Raw genomic sequence first — 12726 nt, 5'->3', positions numbered from 1 at the left:
GGGGATTCTTTCAAAGCAAAATACAGTATGAGGATTTATAGTGCTATAAATTCTTGGCAAGAAATAAACTGTTCTCCACAAACGCTTCATTAACTCCACAGCTCACAGAACTACTTGTGTCCCTGTTTAGATTGTGCAATCTACATGAGTATCCATTTCTTTTTTTCAAGAAATGTGGCTTTTATACATGTAGGAGGATGCTCATATATACCTGTTAGTTATCTGTATATTCAATTAACCAGAAAATAATGCATCCCAGAACTTTAGGAACATGCTCCTGACTACAATGGCCATTTTTCAGAATAGTTTATTTGTAGAACGATTTATTGCCTTTCTCTTCACCATCCTACATTATGTGCTTCACTATGCTCTTTGTAAAAGTACTTCCTCCATAATTGGAAATCCACCTGTGCATATGACTAAGTCTTTTTGGTTTTTGTTTATTATTTGTATTGCATCAGTACTTACAGGTTTTATTTATAGATGTATTTACCTGTACTGGTTGTGTGGCAATATAGCTTTTTCTTTTTAGAATCCATGTTACCACAGTGCCTGAAAACACAGCAATAGTTAATTTATTCTCCCAATATGGAGTTATTATGACTAAGGTGTTATTATTCCGTGTTTTACTGTGGGAAAACTGAGAAAATAAAGGATCCACTTATCCTGATCTCTTTATCCTTCTCCGTAGGAAGCTTACAAGTGCTGCCTTAGGCAGGATCCCTGTATTGGCAGCCACACTACAGGCCTTTTTGGTAATTGTGAGAATGCCTCAGACATGTCCATGCTGCACACGGCATCCTTGGGAATGAGAACTGTCCCACAAGTCCTTGGATCATGCTACAGCCCCCTTTAGCATTTCCTGCAGCTCTTTGTGCATCTGCCTCATACTTCTTCCTCATATATGTGGATCCATGTGCTGAAATGCAGGTGGAAATGATAAGTAGTGAGCACAAGTAAGGACAAAAGAAAGATCCAGAGGCTCCACACAGATCTAGGGGAGAGGAAAAATAAAGACATTTTTCTACGGATTATAACAGCCTTGGTCGTGTTGGCCATTGCTGGAGCACCAGCATCTCACTGGCATCAGAGGTATGCCAAGTTGTCTGTGATTGCCAAAAATTGGTTGCATTTCTGGAGTCCACGGCTCCTGCTCTTAGTGTAACATGAGTTGTATTTTTCTTCAGATCTGGATTGGTCAGTGATGGCTGATGAATTTCAAGATATTGAAGAGATTTTTTGAGGCCTTACTTGAGCTTTGTTTTATCAGTCACTGTATTGGTTTCTGGATGTCTGTCCTGGAGGAACAGAGCAATGGTTGTTCTGTGTGGCTAATGGTTCCTGTTGACTTTCCCTAAATTGTTCTGTTTTTTACAATTTCCTCAAATGTGAAACAGAAGCTGGGTTTCCTGCTGGGGCCAAATTAGGGCTCTGAGCTTTCTGCTTTTGCTGGTCTATGAGAGCAACGTGGCATGGAAACAGCGTTCTGCTAGAAATAACAACAGAGGAGAAAACTCCACAGAAAGCCTGTGGCATGGAGATTTTGAACAGACAATTTAAAATTTGTATTCTTGCTAAATAGCATAAAATTACATCCTTTCAGGTTAATTAAACCATTTCTCAATGCTGGTTGCTGTTGATGGGATATTTAAACATCAGATTCAGAATTAGCACTTATGTTTCCTGATGATAAATGGCTTCCTTTTAAATATCCCAGATATACGTATATGGTTGATGCATCTAAAGCATGTGGATTTCTGCTCTGTTCAATCTGCATTTCTATTTGATCTACATTAGGGTTCAAACACCCAAAGATTGAATAAAGACTCTCAGGATCTGAATAAAACCTCATTAGGCCCTATACCATATTCCTTACACAGCCAAAATTTTCCAGTGAAGGCAGCAGAATATTCAGCAGGAAAGGATAAGCAGAAGTGGACTCACACTGACTGTCCGATGCTTTGTTGTAAGAATCTAAGAGCAACTTTTCCAAATTTGTTTCTGTGGGAACTGGCAAACAAACACCCTGCTGGAAGAAAATTAATGAGCAGGGAATAATTGTGAGTCCCAGTTTTTGCACACCAGACCATGGTTGCTGTCTGCAGCGTTTGTGTCACTGAACATCCCATCTGCAGGTCCATGTGCAGTGGGATGTAGGAATGGATATGCTGCTTAAGTGTTTATGGAATGGATTTTCTTCATGTGAGTGTCTGGGAAGTGTCTCTACTGAGGAACACAAGCAGAAGGAGATTAAGTGAAAACTACTTTAGTTTTGTCAATGATTCCTGGTCCTGCAGAAGAATGATAGAGCTGTCAGTACATTTGTATGTCTAGTCCTTATAGCCAGAGGTACTTCATTGTCCTGTCTATAGAGAACCATACAAAAGAGACCAGGTTAAAGGAGGGAAATGCAATTGCTCCAATTTCATGCCTTTTCTTAGGCTCAATTTTAACTGCCTGAAAAAGAAAGTCTTAAAATTTAGGAATATAAAAATTTAGAAGTGTAGGCAGCAGGGGAGGAGGGTATTCTACCCTTCTGCCCTGCTCAGGTGAGATCCCACCTACGAAGCTTCCTCCAGCCCTGGAGTCCCAGCACAGGAAGGACATGGAGCTGTTGGAGCAAATCCAGAGATGGCACCAAGATGATCAGAGGGATGAAGCAGCTCGGCTGAGAGGAAACCCTGGGAGAATTCGGATTGCTCAGTCTGAAGAGAAGTTTTGGGGTGACCTAATTATCTGAAGGACTCAACAAGGAAGGTGAAGACAGAGTTTGGACAAGGGTCTGGAGTGACAGGACAAGGGAAAATGGCTTCAAACTGACAGAGGGCAGGGTTAGATGAGATATTGGGAAGAAACTTTTCCTGTAAGGGTGGGTGAGGCCCTGGCACAGGCTGCCCAGAGAAGCTGTGGCTGCCCCATCTCTGGAAGTATCCAAGGGCAGGTTGGATGGGGCTTGGAGCAACCTGGTCTAGTGGAAGGTGTTCTTGCCCGTGGCAGGGGGTAGGATGGGATGAGCTTTAAGGTCCTTTCCAACCAAAGCTTTTCTGGGATTCTGTGACTATGAATATATAGACAGTCCCCTTATGGAAATTTCTGTGATATTTTAATATGTCCTTATCCATACAAACAAAGTTCTGGGTCCCTTGTTCTAATGCTGAGAGTTTTGACGCTAATCAGAGTAGCTCCCATGTAGAGATTTGATTCACTTCAGAAAAGCAAAGAATGCTCTAAAAACGATAATACACTGTAACTACTTCATTGTAATTGGAGGCTGTCTCTGCTTCACAGAAATTACCAGGCAAGCATTATTGAAAATGCCAGAATTTTCAAGTTAGTTCTATTTGAAATGGGAGAACAAGAATGTGAGGGGATGGATAGAAAATTTGAGGGCTGTGTGATTCAAACTTGAAGTGGAGTTTGTAATAGCAAAAGATGTCTTGGGGTGATTTTATGTTAATACTGTATTTCCCTATCATTTGCTTTATGCCCAGAAATGGGTCCCGCAGCTTTAAGCTGGGTCCGAGGAAGAGGGGGGAGAGAAGCCAGGCGAATTCTTCAGTGTGATTGGTGTTCAAGGACTCACACACTCCCCCACGTTCTCACCACTGCAGAGCTGAGGGAGCACCTTCCTGCTTTTTAGCTAGCCTGTTGGCTGAGGCCAGAAATTTTCCCATACTGACATACTGAAATCCTCCAGTAATTTCTTCTTCTGGAACTATTTGGCCTAGCTGTGATCCAAGAACCAGATCATCGGACCCCGTGGACCAGCGCGGAGACTGCGGGGACATCGCATCCCAGCACCAGGCCTTGGGAGGGGCTGAGCCAGCTACAGAGGGAGCGCTAAATCCACCAGCTTCCTCTGCATCGAGGAGGTTTAATATTTTAACAGTTATTTATTTTTCTTGTGCCCTGCTGGCACTTTGTTAAATAAATAGTTTCTTTCACTTTCCTCCAAGAAATTCCTTTTGTATTGGTGGGGGAAGGACTACTGAAACCTGCCTTCTGTGGAGGAGATGTTCCTTCCAGAGCATTTCCCCCTAAACTTGTCTCAAACTGAGATAGAAGATGATCAACTTTGGGGCTGGAGAAATCATCCTCTAAATCTTTTTCTAAATGATAGGATGCATAAACAGATCTACTTATTCTACATGTGCTGTTACTTTAATAAGAGGTACCGCTTTAAGAAATGAAAGGCTTTGGATTATTGCCAAATGTCTTAGTTTTATTTATTGTCTAAAGGTGGGATTTTTTCATTATCTACAGTTTGTTGGATAGTTGAATAATTTGCAGGAATCTGTTTCATACCAGACTGCAAACTCTGTATTTATCTTCTTTCAATGTTTGCATTGCAAATACAGGCATGATAAGATTTCCTGTTGGTGTTCTAACTGTATCAGGATTTGGCAATTGTTCTGCTACTAATCTCACAATGGGCATTTGTGTCTATATTGAAATTAATTGGAAAACTGTATCAGGAAGTATTGCTCTTCAACTATTTTATGTATAAATGTGGAGGGGTTGGTCAGAGAGATGGAGAGAGAGTAGATGCTGTAAATACAGAGTGCTGATTAATACTCAAGTAGTAAATAGAAATATCTTAAAAGTCATTTCTGACAGTTAATAAAGGCAGAAATTTGATTTCATCTGTGGATAGTAAACATATTTCACATTACAATGTAAGTGGTACTTATATTAATATTTATTAGTACTTATTGATGTTAGGGTTTAGTTGTTCTCTTTTCCTCACATCACAGCCATTTTATAAAAATTCAAGTTAAATTGCTACACAACAAGCAATTAAAAGTGTTTGTGCGTGTGTGAGAGAGAGAGAGAAGAAAGTAATCTGTGTGTGGAGATATTCCTATAGAGAAGGACAGACCCTCCCTGATGAGGAATCTAGAGAGTTTTGCTCAAAGTGATGGAGTTCTGTTTGCACTTGTTAAAGATGTAGCTCTTTGAATGCATATTTCAACCCACAGGCACTGTTTTGCCGTTCATATCAGGGTGGCTTGCATGGGTTTCCTGCCTTTTAACAGGGTGTTTGTGTATCTCTTGTTTTGACTGTGGGCAGTGCCTCTTCAGGAACGAGATTGTGCACTATGTTCAATGGCCTTTTTATGTGACGTGAAGGATTGCCAACTTGGAGGATAATGTGAGTCATAAAGTGCCTGATCCAAATTTAACCAAATTTGTTCATCTCTAAGTTTAGAGCTGAATGGCAAGACGGATATATTTCAATTTCCATCAGTGACAAGGACAGTGTTGGCGGATGCCTGTTAACAGCTATAGTGTGTGTTTTTGATACTCATATATGTGTGTATGGGTGGGAAAAGACTAGTTGCTTTTACTTATCATGAGCCTGTTTCTTCTTTGACCACTTTTAAATCACTCTTGGGCTTGATGTTCCTTCCATGAAGATAATTCTTGTGCAGAAGGTGTGCTGTGGTCTTGAGTCACGTTTTTGCCCTCTTGAGTAGAAAGACTTGTATTGGACTTGGATTTTTGTCATTATGAAAACTGAAATAGAGACCCTTTTAAAATAAGACAGGTACCAGGCAAGGTAAGACAAACCAAAATTCTTTTTGTTAATCTTACAATCAGGCTTCAATATCAATAATTTCAGAAAATGGGTTCAAGTTCATCCTCTATTCGAGCATAATGCTGAGTTAACATATATATAATTCACATGTATTCAACAGGATTAATCATATCCATGTATCAGTTTGTATTTACCTGCTTAGCTGTGCTGGAGTCTTAATCTTTTTGACTGTTCTAATTCTTTGGCCAAATATTTTCCTTGGAGATTTGACCAGTGAAAGCAAGACCATGTCCCCACTGCTTTTGTGCAAGGCATTTTGTTCATGGGTATGACTGTTTGTTTGAGGGTTTTTCTCAGTGAGATCTTTATTAAGATAAGACCTCTGTTCAGTCTTTTTCTTGTTTTATTTTATTAGGACCCCAGTTCAGTGACTTGTGTCATCAAATTTGCACATGTAGTGATGGATTGTGATATTACACACAATTTGATTGTTGCATCCCTCACTGAATCAAACAATGAGATTGGCTGGGTTGGAGATATGTTCATTTTTATATATAGGATCACTGAAATAGCAGTGACTGAATAGGTAATACCAGAATGTGCATAACAGCTTTGATAAGATTTAAGCAACATTGTGCTTCCTGTAGTTTGCTGAACTGGTAATGATGATTTAAGGGTCTTACCTTAAATGTTTTCTATACTTCTGGATGTGAAATAAACCCACAAGTTAGCATTTTTTCATTTCATATAATATGAATTTTTCTTTGAAACATCAGTACACTAAGGTATTTTTAAAAGACAGATATTGTAGCATAGTAGTAATAAGAATACTGTAGAAATTTGGCAGGGATACTACAAGGATACTATGATTTTAGAAGACTGTATATGGGAATTAGTTAGCGCTTGCTCTAATAAAACCCCACCACTCTGTTTGCTGATTTCACTTTTTTTTAAGAGTGAAGCATTACTATATTCATTTTCCCTCACACTTTTCTTTTCAAAATACAAGCCAATCATCTATATTCTGTCAACTTGTGTCATTTTTTAACCTTTCTTGTAATATGGCAAATTAGATATTGCATATGTTATTATTGCTAGAAAAGGACAGCCCAACTTCCCTAATAAGTATGAGAAGACAAAAAAGCTTCAGGTTTCTGCTATATCTGTGTTCTTAAGTAGGTTTCAAAGCCAGAGTAACTGAGTTTGAAACATCACTATGATGGCTCAGAGTTGTCAAGTCTTGAGGAATATGAGCTCAAACTCTCATTCTTCTAGCTTGAGTCCAGAAATTGGTTTTGAATTTAGAAGTTATTACAAAGAACCACAATTAATTTATATCTTGGTGTATCATGGTGTGTTTACACTTAAGTAAGTTTAAAAGTGTTAATAACAAAGTATTTCTCAGCAAATCCTATGAGCATTGTCTAATGTGTGAGTTTGGAATATGTCCACTGAAGTCAGGTCTAAGGAAGCTTGATTTGTACTAGAAGACTTAATCTACATCACTAGCATGTCTTTAACTATTTTCCTAATGACTGTACAATAGGCTTGGCAAGTGATTGTTGTTATTATTATTATTACATTTTCTTTGAAAAGGGATGTTTGATGAAAAGAAAAATCCACCAGCTTTTTGACACATTCATCCTAATTTTTACATTTTTTTAATTTGCAGTATGAGGGTGTGAGTGTACAGAACTTACGTATCTGCATGTGGAAGGTAACTGAGTAGCTTCCCTTACCAACATTCAGCTTTTGTGACCAATGGCATGGTATAAATAACCCTGTTTGAGTAAGAGCCACTCAGTCTAAAAAATTATTAGCCATTTCATACTGTAAGAGTTCTCTTTGTAGCTTCCTGGCAATTATTTTGGATTTAGGATATCTTTTTAAGAAAGATGGAGTGAAACTTTTTACAAGGTCATATAGCGACAGGACAAGGGAGAATGGCTTCAAACTGACAGAGGACAGAGTTGGATGGGATATTGGGAAGAAATTCTTCCCTGTGAGGCTGGTGAGGCCCTGGCACAGGTTGTCCAGAGAAGCTGTGGATGCCCTATCCCCAGAATTGTCCAAGACCAGGTTGGATGGGGCTTGGAGCAATGTGGTCTAGTGGAAGGTGTTCCTGCCCATGGCAGGGGGTGGAATGGGATGATCCATAAGGTGCCTTCCAATCCAAACATTTCTGTGATTCCATGGTTGTCCAATTAAAAAAAAAAAAAAAAGAAAGAAAAAAATTCCTCCATTTTATCTATGGGAATGATGGGGTTGAAGTCCTGTTCTCTTCAATGGTATCTCTATGGATACACACACAGCCTTTCATTGGGCTAAGACTCATAAAGCTCCATGGCTCTGCCTTCATGAAGACTTTATTGTTGTACCATCTAATTTGCACAGTAGGCAAGCTCAAAACACATCATATTTTCTCTCTGTGTCTTTTATTTCTAGCAAAAGAGATTTAGACTAGATCGTTGGAAGAACTTCAGTGCTGAAGAGCATCTGGCTGCCTGAAGCTCAAAAATCCTCAATCTCTGTTCAGTAGCGTTCAGGTCTGGGCCCAGGTGAAATCCAGGGATGCCTCTATTTCTACCAGTCATATTCCAAAAAAATGCTTGCACTGGGCCATTGTAGGAACTGCTGTTACATTAACAAGGGTGAACAACAAGGTGGCCAGAGCATTGATCGGAATTGTTGGTTCTCTTTTTCCTCAAGTGTTCTCTAAACCACTGGGCCACGACACCATGTCTTTTCTTCTCTCACTGACTAATTTAGCAGAAAAGCTTGGAAGAAGAGTCCTTCTCCCAAGTATGTTCTGATAATTAAATGATTCACAGAGCCATGTGTGAGTGTAGGATCTGAAATATTCCTTCTCTGGAGTAGGTGGTTGGACTCCCAAGAAACTAGTTGAAGAAAGAGATGGGAAGGAGAAGGAAAGGAAAGCACAGCTTTTATGGAATATGTTTTGAATGAAACTGGTTAACCACAGATTGGTTGTCAGAATGGGGCTCAGGGAGGTGAAACTCAGTGGGAATGAAGCAGGTCTCCTCTTTCAGAGCAAAGTACAAACACCTGGAATCAGTAGTGCAGTAAAACACATCAATGCAGCATCTCAGGAAGGTAAAGAGATGTTCTACTTACAAGTTCTAAAATTGCTTGGCTCTATCATTGAAGGGAAGAACTGGTGCTCACTTTGGTATATTATAACTCTGGAAAAGTATTATTTGTAATATATTGTATTCTGAAATGTATGTTTATGTAGTCACATATATACATATATAGAAATATATCTGTATATATTTATGAATTTATTTATATAAGCATAAAGTTACCAAATCCTTTTACTATCTGAACATAAAAGAACAGCCGTTTTATTTGGATCATCAAAGAACCAATTGCATTTGTAAGTGAATACTATAGAGTTTATCATCCTCCAAAACTAAATATAGCTATTTTCTTTTACTAGAAGACAGCACCTGTTACAGCGGGGATTACTGTAACAAGCATATATCAAACCAGGAGTCCCGTGGAAAAGAAATATATACGGATGGATTCTTGGTAGATGTTTCAGAGATCTGTATTTCTCCAGCCGCATGGCCGGGCCTGTGCTCAGGAACTCTGCAGTCACGGGACCCGAGGGTCCTTGGCCACACCGGGGAACACAAACCAACCAATGGGGGATGAGGCTGACCAGGGGCAGGGAAACCCCGTGCCTCCCCCCCAGGGCCCCTCTCCCAGGGCTACACGGCAGGGGGGGAGATCCCAACAAGCACCTATCTGCTATACCTACCAGATAGCAGTATCTGCAATGATTTTTCACAGCTGCAGTCTTAGAGCTGTGGAATACCAAAGTTAGGAATTCAATAGCAATGGTAATTCCTCCATATTGTACTAAAGCAATATTTTCCACTGGGTTTTGTTGAGAGACAAGTAGCTCAATATTGCTGAGCAGTCTGCCTAAAAAGTATATAATGCACACTTATGGGATGTACTGCACATCCAAGCTAACATTTGATAAGAAAGTTGCTGCCTCCTTTTTTTTTTTCCTAACAAACTATATTAACTGCATAATTTTAAAATCAGTCATATTTATACACAATTTATATGGAAGTCAGGCAAAATTTTATGGTACTTTCCCCAAGTTCTATTCTCAAGGAAATAACTTTTGGTACCAACATCTAGTTATTATGGCTGAACTGATATAATTGCTTCTTTTGTCAAAAAGGGTTGGAATTGTCATTCCATTTTCTTTGTGGGTTTTGTCTCCTCCCCCCTTCCTCTGCCACCTTAGCTAAGAAGCATTGTTTTTCCCCTTGTCTTTATTCTGTTGCTTGTTGGATACTTTCCTAAGCAAATTCAACTTTCTTTCTCCCACTCAGCAAGCTGGATTAGCTTAGCTCAGGCCTGACAAAAAGGACTGTCTGGCAGCAAGCAATTCGGTCACCTCAGGCTGTCACTTCCCTCATGTTTTCCAGGTCTTCCGAGTGACTGAAGAACACCTAACACTCAGAGGAAAGAGTACAAAAGCAGCTCTGAACCCTGTGGGTGCTAAGGTGGAACCATATGGAATTCTTATTTTTCAGCAGCTGCTAATAGGCTGCATGGGCCATGCTGATAGGTGAGGATTCCTAAATCACTAAGGGATGATGGTATTTTCCTCCTTTATTTTTCATCCCCTTGCCTTCCCTTTTCATACATTAATCCTCATGTCCTGCAGCTGGGTAGGGTAGTGGTAGGAGTAGGGCTTTAGCAGCTGCTGGGTCTGTTGAAGATTTTCACTCCTGCCTGAGCTCACTTGAGGGAGAGGCTTGAAATGGCTTTGTGTGACACTGGTCATGCATTTTCCCTTTACTCAGGAATATTTCTGCAGACTGAACAGAGACTAAGTAATTTAAAAACATTAGTCATAAAAAACCGTATCAACCTGGAACAGTTGAATAGTTAAACAGCAAACCTTTTATGAATCATCTGAGCAAGAGACTATAGGTGTGATCACAGCTGCTGAGTTTTGCTGCAACTCATTGACATTATGCTCATTTGTGCAGGAGGTGGAGACTTAATTAGTTGAATATGGTTTCTGAATAAGGCTACAAATCACAGAACAGGTATGTGCATGCTAATGCAGTTCACACCCCCAAACTTTCTTTTTCTTTTTTCTTTTCTTTCAATTCAGAAATTTAGAGTATGATCTAACGCCTGCGGAAAAAATCCTAATAAAAATAATTTTTACATATATATATAATTTATTTTTATAATATATGTAGAAATAATTTATAATTCTTTTGATAAAAATAATGGTGCATTGAAAAAACTACTGACCAGTAAATAATATGGTGGAAATTGTGTTTAGGAATAGGCATTTGGCACAGCTGTCTCCTTGTGTAAGTAATTAGTGGGATTTCTGAAATGGGGAAATATGTCGACTGTATTCATTGTGTTTTCCCTTAGTTAGAATACATACCTACAGTGTGTTCAGAGTTTGTATTTTTCAGTGCACCCTGATGGCAATGTGCAAGTGGCAAGGAGTAGAGATAGTGGTCTGAAAATCCTACGGTCAAAGGAGAGATAAATTGGGTGGTGCTCTGAAAAGCCTGAGAGCCACAGGAAAAGCAGAACATTGCTTGCTTCATCTCTGCATATTCTCTTCTGATACCTGCATGAGCTGTAATACCACCTTGGGCTTCCTTGCAAATGGGTGGTGATAAAAGAGATGAGTACAAAAACCTCAGCAACAACTACGAATTTGGTTTTCAAAGCAGGTGTGGAATTTAAGGTGGTACTTTGCCTCCTACTGCTTGTGGCTACCCCTATGCAGAGAGAGCTGTTCCAGGGCAAAAGTCCAAGTCATTGTTAATTGGCTATAAGGAGAGTTGTTTTGATACACAAAGAAAGGATGGATTTTTGATACACAAAGAAAGGATGGATTCAAAAATATTGGTATTTTGAAAAAGCAACAGGACATGTATTTCCAATTGTCTACTTTGTAACCATCATAAATTGCATATGAAAGCATGGATAATGAATTCTGAGTAAAGGGAGAGGAACTGGGGAGAACAAACGCTTTTAAAACCTGTAAAATAAATCTTTACATTTCTATGAAATTCCAGTTAAATTACTGTTTACACAAAATATGCATCTGAAATAACCGCCTCTTTAGGATACAATTAAATGTGAAGCTGATACCTTATTCCACCAGTTTATTGGAAATACCATGCACAGTGATTTTATCATATTTTTGAAAATGAAGAATGATTTCCACAGATTTTTATGCAAGTTGAGTCTAGAAGGAAAGAAAAAATATGTATCTGAATATGCATTACAGGAGCCTCAAAGTTATGTCCAAGGGCCCGGTGCTTTTTTTGGTGGACTCTATGGAAAAATGATAGTGTTCAGATGTTTAGGTGCGCTAGAGGACAGCAGTTATTTGGGATTTGTGAGGGAAGGGGCAGCAACTTTTAGATCAAATCAACTTGGAGGCTGCATATAGTACTTGGCATTTATATAAAGCAAGCTCAAGGTTGAATGAAGCATTCAAGTTGTAAAATGGATGTAGAAAGGGTAAAAAATCCCTGCAATTACTTCAGTGATGATCCATTCAGGTTAAGAATTTTCATCTTTGCTGTTGCCATAGCAATCTGTTCCCCTGTCACTAGCACATTAAAAATCCTTTCTGTAAAACTGTTGTTGCCAATATTGAACACATAACAAACAAAACCATTTTTTTAATAGCTTAGGTGCAACACGAAGAAGACCTAGATCTTAGAGAGATGCATATGTTCTTTAAAAAGATTAGTATTTCCATAATTCATTGCAGGAACACAATATTTGTGCTGCAGTATTGATGTCAGTATAAAATAGTTTTCAAATAATCCAGCAATGCAGTATCAGCTGAGCTCAAATAATTGAACTGTTCAGCTGAGATACAACAGACCCATATGTTCCTGAGTTAAAATCTAACGCAGTTCTTGGTGCTCGAGGCATGAGCTCTGGCGTGCCCCAGGTCAGAGACAGTCCAACTGCGTTCTTCTGTGCGTTGCTGAAGCGACTTGGGCATCAGGAAAAGAGCTGCTGGCTGAGCTAGCTAGCTGGCTTCTCTGCAGAGGGAAACACGGCAGGAGCTGATGGGATCGGCTCACGTTAGCTCAGAGACAAAGGAAGAGAGAGGCTGTTCTGGTCTGACTCCTAACAGGTTT

The 12726-nt window shown here is 39.4% G+C and overlaps 1 protein-coding gene across 8 annotated transcripts in view; it reads left to right on the top strand.

Annotated features, from left to right (window-relative positions):
• PHF21B (PHD finger protein 21B) overlaps nt 1-12726 on the top strand; it is a 181249-nt gene that overhangs the window by 116844 nt on the left and 51679 nt on the right. The window contains exon 1 of one of the 8 annotated variants that reach the window (XM_042050619.1): nt 4885-5560. The exons of the other annotated variants lie outside the window; for them this stretch is intronic. The gene's annotated coding sequence lies outside the window, so the exon portion shown is untranslated. Of the gene's footprint in view, nt 1-4884; nt 5561-12726 lie in introns of those variants that run through there. 8 annotated transcript variants of the gene reach the window in all.

Source organism: Corvus kubaryi, unplaced genomic scaffold (assembly GCF_017639235.1).
Source record: "Corvus kubaryi isolate FWS band 111438036 unplaced genomic scaffold, C.kubaryi_AGA036_p1.0 74, whole genome shotgun sequence".
In the NCBI taxonomy this organism is placed as follows: domain Eukaryota; kingdom Metazoa; phylum Chordata; class Aves; order Passeriformes; family Corvidae; genus Corvus; species Corvus kubaryi.
The sequence above is the reverse complement of the archived record's forward strand: the minus strand, read 5'-3'. Positions and strand labels throughout refer to the sequence as shown.